General features: G+C 38.2%; 1 long non-coding RNA gene across 1 annotated transcript in view; it reads left to right on the top strand.

Annotated features, from left to right (window-relative positions):
• LOC138910616 (uncharacterized) overlaps positions 1-15,609 on the top strand; it is a 204,624-nt gene that overhangs the window by 20,752 nt on the left and 168,263 nt on the right. The gene's annotated exons all lie outside the window — the stretch shown is intronic.

Below are 15,609 nucleotides of genomic sequence, written 5' to 3'. Positions count from 1 at the left end.
GAAATGTAGTGAATAATCCATAATAATAGCGATGTCTAAATACCATCTCATAATAAGTTTCACAAGTGCACGAGCTTCTAGAATAATACAAATAAAGGTTTGAATAAAATTCAAGTTGATTGAAATATAATACACAGCTGAGATAATATAGAAGGGGACTTCAGAACTGCGAACGCTGTGCAGTTATACCTCGAGTCTCCACTGGTAGTTGTATTCGGGCAAATCTACAGTACGCCTCTGGGACCAACTCCGAAATCTGCACAAAAAGTGTAGAGTGTAGTATCAGTACAACCGACCCCATGTACTGGTAAGTGCCGAGCCTAACCTCGACGAAGTAGTGACGAGGCTAAGGCGGGTCACTTACATTAACCTGTACGCAATAATAGTAATAACAACAATAATAATAACAACAATATTAATAAGACCATTAAATAATATTAATAATTGAAATCAACTCAGCAGTCACAATCCCTCAATATATTTTCATTGCGGCGTGCAACCCGTTCCTCTAATATAAACTTTAAACAAGTCTGTTGTAGCGTGCAACCCGATCCCCTAATATAGACTTTTAAATAAGTCTGATGCGGCGTGCAACCCGATCCCCCAATATAGACTTTTAAATAAGTCTATTGCGGCGTGCAACCCGATCCCCAATATATTTTAACAACTCATAAATATAACAAAGATCACTCCAATACATATCACGTTCAATGAGAAATTATTAAGCATCGATGCATACAATAATTATAATTCATTTATGAAACAAACAATGACAAGTAGCAATTATTTGTGAAAAAAGGGAGAAAATAGGCAGTTTAACATTTAATATGCTAAAAGTCAAATAGAAATTAAGACACACAAGTCAAATAAGCATGTAACAATTATTGCAAGAATTCAAGAATTAATTTTTTTACGAGAAATATGAGTGAAACAATTTTTATAACGATTAATTCGTGTCTTAAAGCAATTTAAGATGTTTAAATTATTAAACAAATAATTAATTTGATAAAGTATAGGCACTCGTCACCTTACGTATGCATCGTTATACATGAAATTCACACAGCAAATAATTCAAGGGTTCTATTCCCTCAAGTCAAAGTTAACCACGACACTTACCTCGCTTTGCAACCAAATTTTAAGAATCCAATAAACCTTTATCTCGCGAATTCGTATCCAAAATCTTCAAATCTAGTCATAAACAATTCAATATACTCAATACAAATCGTAGGAATTAATTCCATATGAATTTATAAATTTTTCGGATAAAAATCCAAAATTTATTCTAAAAATAATAGTGGGACCCACGTCTCGAATCTCGAAAAAACTTATGAAATCCGAACACCCGTTCCGATACGAGTTCAGCCATACAAAAATTATTCAATTCTAATGTCAAACGGACCTTTAAATCTAAATTTTCATTTCTGAAAAGTTTTACAGAAATTTCAATTTCTTCCATTTAATTCCGAAATAAAGGATGAATATAGACATGGATTCATGAAATATAATCACTTTTGGTTATAGAACACTTACCCAATTCAAAGTCGTTAAAATTCCCTTTGAAATCACCCAAATCCGAGACTTAAAACTAAAAAATGAGTAAAAATGGTGACTTCAGAATTTATGGGATCTGCCCAGTCTTTTCCGCATCTGCGGACATACCTGTCACATTTTGCGACTGCGCATAAGCACTGATGATGCCGTAGAAGCGAGAGGTTCCGCATTTGCGGTCCTTCGTTCGTAGAAGCGGCCACGCACCTGCGCGATTTATCTCCGCATAAGCGAAGTCACAAACCAAGGCCAAAGTCGCAGAAACGACCAGCTTTCTGCAGGAGCGGCTGCGCACCTGCGGTCACCATTTCGCAGGTGCGATTACACCAGGTTCTGCCAAGAACCTGCTGTTTCCAACATGTTCTAAACGATCCGAATTTCGTCTGAAACTCACCCGAGCCCCTCGGAACCATATCCAAATATCCCAACAAGACCAGTAACATAATACGACATTACTCGGGGTCTCAAATCATACCAAATAACATCGAAATTACAATTCAGACCTCAATTCAAACTTAAGAGTTTCAACTTTTCCATTTTCAAAACTTGTGCCGAAACATGTTTAATGAATCCGGAATGACTTCTAATTTGGCACATAAGTCATAAATGACATAACAGAGCTATTCCAATTTTCGAAATCGGATTTCGACCGCGATATTAAAAGTCAAATATGTGGTCAAACTTTGGAAATCTTTAGCCTTTAAATTTCTAGTTTCCGTTAAAGTGCCATAAATTGAGCTAGGAACCTCTAAATTAAATTTCGGGCATATGCCCAAGTCCCAAATTATGATACGGACATATTAAAACTGTCAGAATACTGATCCGGATTTGTTTCCTCAACTTAATTGAGTTTTAAAGCTCTATTTCATATTTTAACCTATTTTTCACATAAAAACTTTTCGAAAAATTATACGGACTGCGCACGCAAGTCGAGGAATAATAAATAGTGCTTTTCGAGGTCTTAAAATACAAAATTAATTATTAAATTTAAAGATGATATTTTGGGTCATCACATTCTTCACCTCTAAAACAAACGTTCGTCCTCGAACGGAGTTAGAAAAAGTATCCGAGCTGGTGAAAAGGTGTGGATACTTACTCCACATGTCCGACTCGGACTCCCAGGTAGATGCTTCTACCGGCTGAGCTCTCTATTGCACCCGAACTGAAGGATAACTCTTAGACCTCAACTGTCGGACCTGCCGGGCTAGAATAGCTATCGGCTCCTCCTCATAAGTCAAATCCTTGTCCAATTGGACTGAGCTGAAATCTAACACATGGGACGGATCACCATAATATTTTCGGAGCATAGACAGATGGAACACCAGATGAACCGCTGATAAACTAGGTGGTAATGCAAGCCTATAGGCTACTTCACCCACCCTTTCAAGAATTTTAAAGGGTCCGATATACCTAGGCCTCAACTTGCCCTTCTTTCCGAACCTCATTACACCTTTCATAGGTGCCCGGAGCAATATTCTTTCTCGAACCATGAATGCAATATCATGAACTTTAAGGTCGGCATAACTCTTTTGCCTAGACTGAGCTGTACAAAGTCGATCCTGAATAACCTTAACCTTATCCAAGGCATCCTGTACCAAATCGGTACCCAACAACCGAGCCTCTCCCGATTCAAACCATCCAACTGGCGAACAACATTGCCTTCCATATAATGCCTCATATGGAGCCATCTGAATGCTCGATTGGTAGCTACTATTATAGGCAAACTCCGCAAGTGGCAAGAATTGATCCCAAGAACCTCCAAAGTCTATAACACAAGCGCGTAGCATATCTTCCAATATCTGAATAGTGCGCTCTGACTGTCCGTCCGTCTGTGGCTTAAATATTGTACTCAACTCAACCCCCGTGCCTAACTCACGTTGTACAGCCCTCTAGAAGTATGAGGTAAATTACGTACCTCGATCTGAAATAATAGACACGGGCACACCGTGAAGGCGGGCAATCTCACGAATGTAAATTTTAGCTAATCGCTCTAAAGAATAGGTAACTGCCACTCGAATGAAATGTGTTGACTTGGTCAACCTGTCCACAATGACCCATACTGCGTCAATTTTCTCTGAGTCCGTGGGAGTCCAATAACAAAATCCATAGTGATACGCTCCCACTTCCACTCAGGAATATCTAACTTCTGAAGCAAAGCACACGGTCTCTGATGCTCGTACTTAACTTGCTGACAATTGAGATACTCAGCTACATATGCAAATATATCCTTCTTCATTCTCCTCCACCAATAATGTTGCCGCAAATCTTGATACATTTTGGCGGTACCTGGATGAATAGAATACTTGGAACTGTGGGCCTCTTTCAGAATTAATTCACGAAGCCCATCCACATTAGGCATACAAATACGACACCTGCATTTGCAGAACTCCATCTTCCCCCACAACAACCTGTTTGGCATCACTGTCCCGCACCGTGTCCTTAAGGACAAGTAAATGAGGATCATCATACTGTCTCTCTCTGATATGCTCATATGAAGAAGACCCAGCGACAATGCAAGTTAGAACCCGATTGGGTTCTAAAATATCTAACCTCACGAACTGATTAGCCAAAGTTTTAACATCTGCAGCTAACGGCCTCTCACCAACCGGAATATATGCAAGACTGCCCATACTCACAGCCTTTCTACTCAAAGCATCGGCCACCACATTGGCCTTTCCAGGGTGATACAAAATGATGATATCATAGTCTTTCAACAACTCCTACCATCTTCTTTGCCTCAAATTAAGAATTTTTGTTTGAACAGATACTGAAGGCTATGATGATCGGTAAATACCTCACACGAAATACCGTAGAGGTAATGCCTCCAAATCTTCAGCGCATGAACAATGGCTTTCAATTCTAAGTCATGAACAAGATAATTCTTCTCGTGAACTTTTAATTGTCGTGGCACATATGCAATCACCCTGCCATCTTGCATTAATACTGCACCAAGCCCAATGTGAGATGCATCATAATATACCATATAAGATCCTGAACTGATGGGTAATATCATTACTGCGTCGTAGTCAAAGCAATCTTGAGCTTCTGAAAGCTCAACTCACACTCGTCTGACCATCTGAATGGGACACCTTTCTAGGTCAGTCTGGTCAATGGGCTTGCTATAGATGAAAACCCTTCCACGAACCGACGATAATAACCTGCAAACCTAGGAAACTCCGGATCTCTGTAACTGAAGTAGGTCTAGGCCAATTCTGAACAGCCTCAATCTTCTTAGGATCCACCTTTATGCCTTCTGCCGATACAACATGCCCCAAAAAGGCAACTGAGTCTAACCAAAATTCACATTTTGAAAATTGGCATATAACTGATTATTCTTCAAAGTCTGAAGCACACTGCGAAGATGCTGTCGATGCTCCTATCGACTGCTGGAGTAAATCAAGATATCATCAATGAATACAACCACAAAAGAATCCAAATAGGGCTTGAACACCCGATTCATCAAATCCATAAATGATGTTGGGGCATTTGTCAGCCCAAATGACATCACTAGGAATTCGTAATGCCCATACCGAGTCCGAAAAGCTGTCTTAGGGACATTAGATGCCCTAATCTTCAATTGATAGTAACCAGACCTCAAATCGATCTTCGAAAATACCTTGGAACCCTGAAGCTGATCAAATAATTCATCAATTCTTGGCAACAGATATTTGTTTTTAATAGTGGCCTTGTTCAACTGCCGATAATCTATACACATCTACATAGAGCCATCTTTCTTCTTTACAAATAGTATTGGTGCACCCCAGGGCGAGACACTGGGTCTAATGAATCCCTGATCAAGCAAGTCTTGTAACTGCTCCTTTAATTCTTTCAACTCCGATGGGGCCATACAGTATGGTGGAATAGAAATAGGCTGAGTGCCCGTAGCAAAATCAATACAGAAGTCAATATCTCTGTCGGGTGGCATCCCCGACAAATCTGCAGAAAATACTTTTGGAAATTCAAGAACAACTGGTACTGAGTCCATAAAAGGAACATCCGCACTGGGATCGCGAATATAAGCCAAATAGGCTAGACACCCTTTCTCGATCATACACCGAGCTTTCATATAAGAAATAACCCTGCTGGTAGAATGACCATGAGTTCCTTTCTACTCTAACCGAGGTAACCCCGGCATGGCTAGGGTCACTATCTTGGCATGAAAATCCAATAAAGCATGATAAGGTGACAGATAATCCATACCCAAGATTACATCAAAATCTACCATATCAAGAAGTAGAAGATCCACACTAGTCTCAAGACTGCCAATAGTAACCAGACACGAATGATAGACATGATCTACTACAATAGAGTCTCCCACCGGTGTAGATACACACACAGAAGCACTCATAGAATCACAAGGCACAACCAAATATGAAGCAAAATAGGAGGACACATAGGGATAAGTAGATCCTGGATCAAATAGAACTGAAGCATCTCTATGGAAAACTAGAATAATACATGTGATCATAGTATCAAATGACTCGGCCTCAGGCCTAGCTGGAAAAGCATAAAATAGGGGCTGGGCCCCATCACTCTGAACCGCATCTCTGGGACGGCCTCTAACTAGCTGGCCTCCACCTCTAACGGTCTGATCTCCACCTTTAATGGCCTGACCTCCGCCTCTAGCTGCCTAACCCCTACCTCTAGTTGGCTGAGCAGGCGGTGAAACAATTGGTGCCGGTATGATGGCACAAGAATCCTGCCGAGATCTGTTACTCGACAACCTAGGGCAATACCTCCTGATGTGACCAATGTTCCCACACTCATAACACCCATCATGATGTCATGGCTGCTGAAGCTGAAGCTAACCCAAACGGGCCGGATAACCACTATAGTGACTCCGGAGTGGTGGTGCACTGATAGGAGCTAAATGTGCACTAAATGTTGGCTGCCCAGAGTAAGGCATTATAGGATTGTGACTTCCTGAAGCACCGGGAGATGCCTGAAGTACTGAATGAAACAGTCTGGGAGGATGACCTCTACCAAAATTACCCCTGCCTCCAGATGAGGCACCACTAAAACCACCGAACTGACGAGGCCTCTTATCAGATCTCTGCCCTCTCTCCTATGCAAGAACCATCTTGATCCTCCTCGCGATATTAGCAGCCGCCTGAAAGGAAATCTCACTTCCGGTTTCCTTGGCCATTTGAAGTATGATAGGGTGAGTGAATCCCTCAAAAAACCTCCTCCCTCCCTCTCTCCCTTAGTAAGTAGTAAAAGGAGAGCATAACGGGATAAATCCACAAAACGGGACTCATACTGAGTAACAGTTATACTGCCCTACTGTAGACGCTGAAGTTGCTTGCAGTAATCCTCTCTTAGTGTGATAGGAAGGAACTTCTCCAGAAATAGCTGCGAGAATTGCTCCAGGCAAGTATAGGCGATCCAACTGGTCTGGTCAATATATAATCTCTCCACCACCTCTTAGCGGAACCCGTCATCTGAAATACGGTAAAATTGACCCCATTGGTCTCAACTATACCCATGTTCCGCAGCACCTCATGGCAGCGGTCAAGATAATCCTGTGGGTCCTCAGAAGGTGTACCACTGAAGTGAACTGGAAAGAGCTTAGCAAACTTATCTAGTCTCAATAAGGCCTTAGAAGACATGGAGGGCCTATCACTGGCATGTGCTGTGACAACTAGCTGAACTACCCCAACTGGTGGGACTGCTGGAGCCTGATTTTGGGGAGCTATCTGCTCTGGAGCGGGAGTAGTGGGAGTTTGTGCTCCTCCCTCATCCTGTGAGATAGCTGGTGCCACTGAAAATGTACCATTCTGGGTCATGCCCTCCATAATACTTACCAAACGGACAAGAGCGTCCTGAAGCACTGGAGTAGCTATGAATCCTTCCAGGACCTAAACTAGTCCAACCGGTACAGTTTGAACTGGAACCTCCTCCTGAAGATCCACATGAGGTTCTACAACAGGTGTTGCTGCTCGAGCTCTAGACTGAGCTCTACCTCTACCTCTGCCTCTGCCTCTAGTACGACCTCGGCCTCGGCCTCTACCCCTGGCCATATTTGCCACCGGAGAATCTGATCTATGTCCGTCCGTAGATGTATTACGTGTTCTCGCCATCTGCGAGAGAATAAGAATAGAATGGTTCAATTATCGATGATAGAATAAGATCACACGACAGAATAAGAAAGAAGTGATATTGTTCCTAAACTTTATAGCCTCTGAAAGATAAGTACACACATTTCCGTACCGATCCTTCAGACTCTACTAAGTTTGCTCATGACTCGTATACCTATGTAACCTAGTTCTCTGATACCAACTGTCACGAACAGAAATTCCCACCTTCGGAACCGTGATGGCGCCTAATATTTTATTTGCCAGGCAAGTCAACGTTAGAATATAATTAGTCATTTTAACAAATTTTTTATTAATTAATAACAAAGAAACAAATGCGGAAGTAAAGTCTGAAATATAGTGAATAATCCATTATAATAGCGATGTCTAAATACCATCCCAGAATTGGTGTCACAAGTGCACGAGCTTCTAGAATAATACAAATAAAGGTTTGAATAAAATTCAAGTTGTTTGAAATATAATACACAGCTGAGATAATATAGAAGGGGACTTCAGAACTGCGAACGCTGTGCAGTTATACCTCGAGTCTCCACTGGTAGTTGTATTCGGGCAAATCTACAGTACGCCTCTGGGACCAACTCCGAAATCTGCACAAAAAGTGTAGAGTGTAGTATCAGTACAACCGACCCCATGTACTGGTAAGTGCCGAGCCTAACCTCGACGAAGTAGTGACGAGGCTAAGGCGGGTCACTTACATTAACCTGTACGCAATAATAGTAATAACAACAATAATAATAACAGGAATATTAATAAGACCATTAAATAATATTAATAATTGAAATCAACTCAGCAGTCACAATCCCTCAATATATTTTCATTGCGGCGTGCAACCCGTTCCTCTAATATAAACTTTAAACAAGTCTGTTGTAGCGTGCAACCCGATCCCCTAATATAGACTTTTAAATAAGTCTGTTGCGGCGTGCAACCCGATCCCCCAATATAGACTTTTAAATAAGTCTGTTGCGGCGTGCAACCCGATCCCCCAATATATTTTAACAACTCATAAATATAACAAAGATCACTCCAATACATATCATGTTCAATGAGAAATTATTAAGTATCGAAGCATACAATAATTATAATTTATTTATAAAACAAACAATGACATGTAGCAATTAATTGTGAAAAACAGGAAAAAAAAAATAGGCAGTTTAATAATTAATATGTTAAAAGTCAAATAGCATTTAAGACACATAAGTCAAATAAGCATGTAACAATTATTGCAAGAATTCAAGAATTAATTTTTTTATGAGAAATATGAGTGAAATAATTTTTATAACAATTAATTCGTGTCTTAAAGTAATTTAAGATGTTTAAATAATTAAGTAAATAATTAATTTGACAAAGTATAGGTACCCGCCACCTTGCCTATACATCATTATATATAAAATTCACATAGCAAATAATTCAAGGGTTCTATTCCATCGAGTCAAGGTTAACAACGACACTTACCTCGCTTTGCAACCAAATTTCAAGAATCCAATAAACCTTTGCCTCGCGAATTCGTGTCCGAAATCCTCAAATATAGTCATAAATAATTCAATATACACAATACAAATCGTAGGAATTTATAAATTTTTCGGATAAAAATCTAAAATTCATTCTAAAACTCAATAGTGGGACCCATGTCTCGAATCTTGAAAAAACTTACGAAATCCGAACAGTCGTTCCGATACAAGTTTAGCCATACAAAATTATCCAATTCCAATGTCAAATGGACCTTCAAATCTAAATTTTTTATTTTTGGAAAGTTTTACAAAAATTTCAATTTCTTCCATCTAAATCCGAAATAAAAGGATGAATATAGACATGGATTCATGAAATATAATAACTTTTGATTATAGAACACTTACCCAATTCAAAGTCGTGAAAATCCCCTTTGAAATCGCCCTAATCCGAGACTTAAAACTCAAAAATGAGTATAAATGGCGACTTCCGAATTTATGGGCTCTGCCCAGTCTTTTCCGCATCTGCGGACATTCCTGTCGCATTTGCGACTGCGCAGAAGCGCTGATGAAGCTGCAGAAGCGAGAGGTTCCGCATTTGTGGTCCTCCTTTCGCAGAAGCAGTCGCGCTCCTCCGCGATTTATCTCCCGCAGAAGCGAAGTCACGGCCCAATGCCAAAGTCGCAGAAGCGACCAGCTTTCCGTAGGAGCGGCTGCGCACCTGCGGTCACCATTTCGCAGGTGCGATTACACCAGGTTCTGTCAAGAACTGTTCCTTCCAACATGCTCTAAACGATTTGAATTTCGTCCGAAACTCACCCGATCCCCTCGGGACCATATCTAAATATCCCAACAAGAACTGTAATATAATACGGACTTAGTCGGGATCTCAAATCACACCAAATAACATCAAAATTATAATTCACACCTCAATTCGGACTTAAGAGTTTCAACTTTTCCATTTTCAAAACTTGTGCCGAAACATGTTTAATGAATCCGGAATGACTTCAAATTTGGCACATAAGTCATAAATGATATAACAGAGCTATTTTAATTTTCGGAATCGGATTTTAACCCCGATATCAAAAGTCAAATCCGTGGTCAAACTTTTGAAATCTTTAGCCTTTAAATTTCTAGTTTCCATTAAATTACCATAACTTGAGTTAGGGACTTCCAAATTAAATTCTGGGCATACGCCCAAGTTTTAAATTATGATACGGACCTACTGGAATTGTCAGAACATTGATCCGGGTTCGGTTGCTCAAAATATTGACCAAAGTCAACTTAATTGAGTTTTAAAGCTCTATTTCACATTTTAACTCATTTTTCACATAAAAACTTTCCGAAAAATTATACGGATTGTGCATGCAAGTCAAGGAATAATAAATAGTACTTTTTGAGGTCTTAAAATACAGAATTAATTATTAAATTTAAAAATAACCTTTTGGGTTATAACATTTTATTATGAATAGTTGCATGTGTTTGTTGGTTAGCTTTACTTAATGGCATAAAAATAGACATATTCACTGCACAAAATTTAAACTCAAAGCTAATGCTCGCCGACTACAGTTTCAAAAATTGAATTTAATTATGTTTTACTAAAATAATGATTTGTAATATTATATTTTGAGAAAAAATTAAGAACCAGTATCAAACTTATATTTAAAATTAGAGCGAACTTAAAATTACCAATTTTTTTGAGTAAAAATAAATATGGAAACTATCAGTTATGTCCATTTATAAGTAGCTTATTATAAAAATTGGTCAATTCATAAAATATTATTAATATTAGCCAATTAGCTATTTTAGCAACAACAAAAAAATTAAATTTTATTTTCTTTTGAGTGGGTGTTATTAGAATAGATTGAGTACATCTTAAGAATTTTGAATCTCAATTTTGGGATGATTTGGTGGAGTTTTGAGGTGGTTTGAATTGAAAATTCGAAGTAGAAGATAAATATGAAAAAAATGATATGTGTGTCACATTGTGTATCACATATGTATCATATTGTATCAAATGTGTATCACATTATATCCATGTATACTTGTGTGTGTAATACATGCGTGATACATGTTTGATACATGTGTCGCATGAGTATTTTTTTTCTCGATTTTAACTACGAATTTTGTTATCAAATCAATTCAAATCACCTCCAATCTTCTTTCAATTTTGTATATTGACTCATTTATATGTTTTCAATGAGTTTCATCACCTTATTTGCTACATCATCCATGAATTTTCTTTCCATCTTGCATCTAATGTTGCTGATCATGCTTAAAAATATGGAAGGAGATCCTTGCATGTGATTCTTGAAGAGAAAGAACCTTATTTATTTGGGTTTTTAATTTTTATACTCCCTTCTTTTACGTTTACTTGGCACGTTTTGACTTTTCACGTCCCTTAAAAAATAATAAATAAAGTGCATAATTTAACATGATACTCATATTAATTGATGCATATTTTATTGGATTTGAGAAAATGATTTGAAATGAGTAATAAATATTGTGGATATAACAGGAAAAAAAAATTGTCTTATCTTAATATGCGTAAAGTGAGAAGTAAAAATAAAAATCTATTTTTAGTATACATGTCAAGTAAAAGTAAACGGAAAAAATATGTATTTGACTAATTTTAGTAATTCTACGAGATTGGTAAGTTAGACTTATTTAAGATATATATGTAAGATTCCCAATAAATAAATAGGTTTGGCATGGGGAGTGAGAACGCCAGGTATTACAGGGCATGGGATGTCTGTAGACCTCGTGACATCTTTCTTGTACATTTCTTTTTTCTTTTATTGCTTTATATGTAATTTTTTACTAGGATAATATAATCTATGTATGTAGAAAAAAATAAGAAAAGTTATTGGATAAAATCATTATTCACGTAGACGATAGGTTGAACAAAACTTCTACTATCTAATAGGGGAAGGTAACCATTGGGTATATCGTTTCTCTTTGTTGGTAATTAAATGCAAAATTTCTTCTTATTCGACAAAATTAAATTTCTCTATTTATTCATCAGAGGAGAAAATAAAAAGAAAAACGAGAGAGAGCGAGAGACTGGTTTCCCAACATAGATTTACTTTTTGGATAATCAAATTCAATTCTTCTCCAATTTGTAAGAATTTAATTTTTGCACAAGAATTTTGTAAGCAGCTTATAACAATCATACTGTGTCCTAACTACTACTTTATGGATTTTAGACTTTCAATCACAAAAATTATAACATAAACAAAAAGTATAACTATGTTTGTCGATATAATAATGTCAATAGCCTTTTTCTTTTTCTTTTTTTCCTTTTTTTGTCAAAGTTTGGTATTATCGAGTGATGCAAAGTGAAACAACGGGGTCCTCGAGCTGCAGATTATTGAATAAAGTAGTTGGTGAAAAAGACATTGGTTCGGTAAATGAGCATGTTATTGGTCAATGAAATCAACATTTGATTAAGGGAATCAAAGACTAGAATTTCCTTTATCTTTTTAAGTCGTTTGGATTATTTATTTATTTAATAATATTTCACGTGCAATAGTTTTGGTGAATCTTGTCTTGTCCGTGACTTTTCTTTTTTGGTCAAGAACAGTGAGGCAATCACTACTCTTGTGTTTAGATGTTTTCTACTACAAGTAATTTGCTTTGTTCAATTTTCATATATATAACTTAAAGAACATTGAAATTCTTACATACTTATACATGATTATAAACTTAATTTTCACTTTTATATATATATATATATATATATATATATATATATATATATATATATTGTTTACCCTTAAAATCGGATAACAATTAATTTTGTAAATGGTTTTAAGGATACGTGATTTCACTTGGCACAAATAGAGAAATCTGAAAATTGAAGTTAGAAATTAAGTGTAAAATAAAGCAAACCGATATATCATACAGTTTTGGCCCTTGAGCTAGGTTGCCCTCGCACCAACTAAGTGTATTATTGAAGAGTAAGAACTGAACTACTGAATAAGAGAGCTTAAGAGAGAAAACGTAATATATTGCTTTGTTATGCGTCAATCTGCCCTTACAAAATGATTGGAACCCCCTTTATATAGTGGAGGAGTTCTACATATAGTACAATTCTAAATACAGAAGGAAATCTCCTGATTGGCTAATCAACCAGTCTTGACTTGATACATGTCGAGATCTCCACCACAATCCTCGCCCGGTCACGGATTCCTCGGCTTTCTGTTATTCAACTTAGCGGGCTTCCTTCGATCTCACTAAATCTCTATCCTTCTCGGTCTCGACCTTAGCTGGTCACGATCTCGATTGATCCCTGAATCACGAGCTAGGCAATATTTATTCATGTAATGATCCAATATAACTTGGGATTGAACCTCGGTCTGCTACCCCGGTCTCGATTAATCATACAAAATCGGGCCCGATTTTGACTGTATACAGATTGTCCCCTCGTTTTTTGGAGAGTAATGACAAGAAATGATTTGAGCCTTCGATCATGACGTAATCGTCGTGACATAAGCAGTAGAAGTGGCGGAAACGTCTCGTCGGTATAGTTTTCCAGGTATTTAATACGCGTCAGTCGACGGTCGGTCACTACCAGTTTTGAACCGTCGTTGAGAAATTGATAAATAGCCCATTTCTTCATTATTTCTACTTTCAAATCTTTTTCATTCCAATCTCCATAGTTCTTTGCCTTCTTCAAAGCTTCCTATCTTCAGATCTTTGGGTTTCTTTGCTTGTTCTTCCTAAAATACCAAATACTTCAGTCTCCATTCTTCTTTGCCCACAAAAATTAAATGGCCAAAATATCTAAAACTATTCCGCAGAAAGAGGCTGCTTCCTCATCTCGGCCGACCGGCGAGAAACCAGTGGTGGAGCCACGCCCTAAAGAACTTATTTCCGGGGTGTGTGTCATAGATTCCGACTTTATGGTCGAGAAACCCTCATCGGTTCCTGGTCGTTGCGAGCCGATATCGAGATATATATGCTCGATACCCAAAAGCCTCCTCGACCAGGTAAAGAAAGATTACAACTTGACGGTATTCTTTTGCATTGGCAGCAGGAGAACCATCATTGAGAATAAGGGGTTCTGTGGTAGACATTGGGGTGGAAACACCTTTAGCTTCAAGCATGTTGAAGCGACTGAGAACATCAGCAATTGACTTACTTTGAGTGAGAAGTAGGACATCATTGAATGGAATAACTTCAATATTCAGGAAGAAGTGGAGATGTCCAAGGTCCTTGAGAGAGAATCTGTTTTCAAGTGAATTCACAACTGAGCGAATGTGATCTTTTGAAGAACCAGTGACAATGATGTCATCAATGTAAATTAATAGAAAAACCAGGACATTAGAAGATTGATAAATGAACAGAAAAGTGTCGGAGTACGCCCTCTTGAAACCACATGAAAGGAGGAACTGCATAAGAGCATTATACCAGGCACGAGGAGCTTGGCGAAGTCCATAAATTGGCTTGTGAAGGCGACATACATGGTTTGGATACAAAGGATCAACAAATCCTTGTGGTTGCTGCATGAACACAATTTCCTCTAGAGTTCCTTACAAAAATGCATTGTTCACATCATGTTGGTGCAGAAGCCATCTGTAAGTCATAGCTAGAGAAAGAATAAGTCTAATAGTAGTATGTTTAACTAGCGAACTGAAAGTAGCATGAAAGTCAATTCCTTGCGTCGGTGAAAACCTTTAGCTACAAGACGAGCCTTGTAGCGTTCAATGGAACCATCAGGTTTATGTTTAATACGAAATACCCATTTACAACCTATAATATTCTGAGCAGAAGTAGATAGAACAAGAGACTAAGTTCTATTTTTCATAAGAGCAGCATACTCATCATTCATTGCTTCACACCACTTGGGATACGTTTGTGCTTGTTTGAAGGTGTTAGGAGTTAAGGGTACCGGAGAAGAGGATTTTGTGGCAAGATAATTAAATACCTGCTTGGGTTTGAAAATATTATTTTAGGATCTAGTGATAATATGTCGTGGAGGAGGAGCTGATGGGGTTTGGGAATTTGGGCAGATAGTTGGTACTTGATCTGAGAAGTAGAGCTTAAAGAGGGAGATGGAGAAGAATGTACCTGATCTTGAGGAGATGCGGTGGCAGCACTGTCCGTGGAGGTTGAAGAAGTCCCAGCATGAATGGCCTGAGTAATTGGAGGTAAGGGGATGGTCGATTCAACTGGGATACTAGTGGAGGTTGGAGGAATAGGTGACGGGGCCGAGGGACATAACTACGTAGTTGTAAATATGGGAGAGACACAGATTAGATCAGTATGCATAGAGACAAATGGAAAAATATGCTCAACAAACACTACATGGCGTGATATGAAGATTTTGTTGGTGGTTGGATCAAGATAGGCATAACTATTCATAGACGATGAGTAACACATGAACACACAAGGACGATTTTTCGAGTCAAGTTTGTGCTTTGAATAAGGTCGTAACCAAGGGTAGCATAGACAATCAAATACTTTTTATAATGACTCAATCGGTCATTTTGACTTTTAGAACCCCGTTCCCCTAAATA

This window comes from Nicotiana tomentosiformis, chromosome 4 (genome assembly GCF_000390325.3).
Source record: "Nicotiana tomentosiformis chromosome 4, ASM39032v3, whole genome shotgun sequence".
NCBI lineage: Eukaryota > Viridiplantae > Streptophyta > Magnoliopsida > Solanales > Solanaceae > Nicotiana > Nicotiana tomentosiformis.
The sequence above is the reverse complement of the archived record's forward strand: the minus strand, read 5'-3'. Positions and strand labels throughout refer to the sequence as shown.